Genomic DNA, 4,395 nt, shown 5'->3' with positions numbered 1-4,395 from the left:
CACACTGCCCAGGACGGGCTCCATGGGCCCCGGACAGACCTCCCCCGGGCGTCCGGGGCACCCATCTCCAGGAGGCCAACGGGATGGCAAAGTACCCGGGAAGGGCTCCACGGGTCCCGGGCAGCCTTCCCCCGGGCGTCCGGGGCTCCCACCTTTAGGCCGACGGCATGTCACACTGCCCAGGACGGGCTCCATGGGCCCCGGACAGACCTCCCCTGGGCGTCCGGGGCACCCATCTCCATGAGGCCAACGGGATGGCAAAGTACCCGGGAAGGGCTCCACGGGTCCCGGGCAGCCTTCCCCCGGGCGTCCGGGGCTCCCACCTTTAGGCCGACGGCATGTCACACTGCCCAGGACGGGCTCCATGGGCCCCGGACAGACCTCCCCCGGGCGTCCGGGGCACCCATCTCCAGGAGGCCAACGGGATGGCAAAGTACCCGGGAAGGGCTCCACGGGTCCCGGGCAGCCTTCCCCCGGGCGTCCGGGGCTCCCACCTCCAGGCCGACGGCATGTCACAGTGCCCAGGACGGGCTCCATGGGCCCCGGACAGCCCTCCCCCCGGGCGTTCGGGGCACATATCTCCAGGAGGCCAACGGCGTTGCAAAGTACCCGGAAAGGACTCCACGGGTACCGGGCAGTCCTCCCCCGGGCGTCCGGGGCACCCATCTCCATGAGGCCAACGGCATTGGCAAAGTACCCGGGAGGGGCTCCACGGGTCCCGGGCAGGCCTCCCCCGGGCGTCCAGGGCACCCACCTCCAGGCCGACGGCATGTAAAAGTGCCCAGGACGGGCTCCATGGGTCCCGGGCAGCCCACCCCCGGGCATCTGGGGCACCCATCTCCAGGAGGCCAACGGCGTTGCAAAGTACCCGGGAAGGGCTCCACGGGTACCGGGCAGTCCTCCTCCAGGCGTCCGGGGGCTCCCTTCTCCAGGCCGACGGCATGGTTCAATGCCCAGGACGGGCTCCATGCGTCCCGGGCATTCGTCCCGGGACGGGGACGGGGTGGGGAAGAGTCCAGGCGGCTTCACCTCCATGCCCAGCCATCTGGTCGCCCGGATTCCCTCGGCCATCTGGTCGCCCGGATCCCCTCGGGCATCTGGTCGCCCGCAACGCTTTCCTATGGGGGGGACCAGATGGCCGAACTTCCCTGGAAGTCTTAATGAGGTGCCATTCGCCTCCCGGATCCCAGCGAGGGCTCCATGAGGTCGGGTTCTTTCACGCCTTGGGTCCCCTCTGTCACCTCGCGGGCACAGATTGCAAGAAAGGGGGGTAATTTGCCTCCGGATTACTATGGGGCAAGGTATGCCCGGACACCCCTCCAGGGCTGGTGGTTCTCTGCCATGGGGACCAGATGAGATATGCCTGGGCAACACCTCCCTAGGCCACCCGGAGCTTCCTTCCTCCAGGCCAACTGCATGTCAAATTGCCCAGGACGGGCTCCATGGCTCTTGGGCAGTCGTCCCCCGGGCGTCCGGTGCTCCATCCAGGCCGACGGCATGGCAGAGTGCCCGGGACAGGCTCCATGCGTCCCGGGCCTTCGCCCCCCCCCCCGGGCGTCCGGGGCTCCATCCAGGCTGACGGCATGGCAGAGTGCCCGGGACGGGCTCCACGGGCCCCAGGCGTCCGGGGCTCCCTTCCCCGGGCCAGCGGCATGTCAGAGTGCCCAGGACGGGCTCCACGGGCCCCGGTCATCCGGGGCACCCTTCCCCGGGCCAGCGGCATGTCAGAGTGCCCAGGACCAGTTCCACGGGTCCCGGGCAGTCCTCCCCCGGGCGTCCGGGGCTCCCTTCCCAGGGCCAAAGCATTTCAGAGTGCCCAGGACGGGCTCCACGGGTTCCGGGCGTCCAGGTCTCCCTTCCCCGGGCCAACGGCTTGTCAGAGTGCCCAGGACGGGCTCCACGGGCCCCGGGCGTCCGGGGCACCCTTCCCCGGGCCAGCGGCATGTCAGAGTGCCCAGGACGAGTTCCACGGGTCCCGGGCAGTCCTCCCCCCCGGGTGTCCGGGGCTCCCTTCCCCAGGCCAAAGCATTTCAGAGTGCCCAGGACGGGCTCCACGGGTCCCGGACGTCCGGGGCTCCCTTCCCCGGGCCAACGGCATACAGGAGTGCCCAGGACGGGCTCCACGGGTCCCGGACGTCCGGGGCTCCCTTCCCCGGGCCAACGACATACAGGAGTGCCCAGGACGGGCTCCACAGGTCCCGGTCGTCTGGGGCTCCCTTCCCCGGGCCAACGGCTTGTCAGAGTGCCAAGGACGGGCTCCACGGGTCCCGGTCGTCTGGGGTCCCTCCCCCGGGCCAACAGCAGGTCAGAGTGCCCAGGACGGGCTCCACGGGTCCCGGGCAGCCCACCCCCCGGGCGTTCGGGGCACCCATCTCCAGGAGGCCAACGGCGTTGCAAAGTACCCGGGAAGGGCTCCACGGGTACCGGGCAGTCCTCCCCCGGGCGTCCGGGGCTCCCTTCTCCAGGCCAATGGCATGGTTCAATGCCCAGGACGGGCTCCATGTGTCCCAGACAGACCTCCCCCGGGCGTCCGGGACGGGCTCCATGGGTCCGGGGAGGCGTCCCATGCGCCTCCGGGCTTGGGAGCCCCGGCTGGGTCCAGGGGCCCGGGCGGGCCCCGGGTCGGGTGCTCCGGCCCTGGTCCCTGTCTCCCAGCCTACCGCACTGCCAAGGGCCTAGGAATGGGTTCCGTTGTTCCCGGGGAGCCTCCCCTTGCTTGGCTGGGTTCAGGAGCAGTGGCTAGGGCCCCTGAGGGCCCGGGGAGGGCGGCCTCCCCACCCCGGGCTCTGTCCTTGGTCCTGCTGCGTGGCACGGTGCCCGGGACGGGGTCCGGAGGGACCGGGGAGGCATCCCATGCACCTCCGGGCTTGGGAGCCCCGGCTCGGTCCAGGGGCCCGGGCGGGCCCCGGGTCGGGTGCTCCGGCCCTGGTCCCTGTCTCCCAGCCTACCGCACTGCCAAGGGCCTAGGAATGGGTTCCGTTGTTCCCGGGGAGCCTCCCCTTGCTTGGCTGGGTTCAGGAGCAGTGGCTAGGGCCCCTGAGGGCCCGGGGAGGGAGGCCTCCCCACCCCGGGCTCTGTCCTTGGTCCTGCTGCGTGGCAGGGTGCCCGGGACGGGGTCCGGAGGGACCGGGGAGGCGTCCCATGCACCTCCGGGCTTGGGAGCCCCGGCTGGGTCCAGGGGCCCGGCCGGGCCCCGGGTCGGGTGCTCCGGCCCTGGGCCCTGTCTCCCAGCCTGCCGCACTGCCAAGGGCCCGGGAAGGGGTTCCGATGTGCCCGGGGAGCCTCCCCTTGCTTGGCTGGGTTCAGGAGCAGTGGCTAGGGCCCCTGAGGGCCCGGGGAGGGCGGCCTCCCCACCCCGGGCTCTGTCCTTGGTCCTGCTGCGTGGCAGGATGCCCGGGACGGGGTCCGGAGGGACCGGGGAGGCGTCCCATGCACCTCCGGGCTTGGGAGCCCCGGCTGCGTCCAGGGGCCCGGCCGGGCCCCGGGTCAGGTGCTCCGGCCCTGGGCCCTGTCTCCCAGCCTGCCGCACTGCCAAGGGCCCGGGAAGGGGTTCCGATGTGCCCGGGGAGCCTCCCCTTGCTTGGCTGGGTTCAGGAGCAGTGGCTAGGGCCCCTGAGGGCCCGGGGAGGGCGGCCTCCCCACCCCGGGCTCTGTCCTTGGTCCTGCTGCGTGGCAGGGTGCCCGGGACGGGGTCCGGAGGGACCGGGGAGGCGTCCCATGCGCCTCCGGGCTTGGGAGCCCCGGCTGGGTCCAGGGGCCCGGGCGGGCCCAGGGTCGGGTGCTCCGGCCCTGGGCCCTGTCTCCCAGCCTGCCGCACGGCCAAGGGCCCGGGAAGGGGTTCCGATGTGCCCGGGGAGCCTCCCCTTGCTTGGCTGGGTTCAGGAGCAGTGGCTAGGGCCCCTGAGGGCCCGGGGAGGGCGGCCTCCCCACCCCGGGCTCTGTCCTTGGTCCTGCTGCGTGGCAGGGTGCCCGGGACGGGGTCCGGAGGGACCGGGGAGGCGTCCCATGCGCCTCCGGGCTTAGGAGCCCCGGCTGGGTCCAGGGGCCCGGGCGGGCCCCGGGTCGGGTGCTCAGGCCCTGGGCCCTGTCTCCCAGCCTGCCGCACTGCCAAGGGCCCGGGAAGGGGTTCCGATGAGCCCGGGGAGCCTCCCCTTGCTTGTCTGTGTTCAGGAGCTCCATCCGGGGCCCCTGAGGGCCCCGGGGAGGGTGGCCTCCCCACCCCGGGCTCTGTCCTGGGTCCTGCCGCGGGGCAGGGTGCCCGGGACGGGGTCCGGCGGGCCCGGGGAGGCTTCCGCTGTGCCTCCGGGCCTGGGAGCCCCGGCTGGGTCCAGGGGCCCGGTCGGGGCCCCGGGTCGGGCGCTCCGGCCCTGGGCCCGGTCCCCCGGGCTGCCGCTC

This window comes from Lissotriton helveticus, chromosome 12 (genome assembly GCF_964261635.1).
Source record: "Lissotriton helveticus chromosome 12, aLisHel1.1, whole genome shotgun sequence".
NCBI classification, from domain to species: Eukaryota; Metazoa; Chordata; class Amphibia; order Caudata; family Salamandridae; genus Lissotriton; species Lissotriton helveticus.
This window is presented reverse-complemented; position numbering follows the sequence as displayed.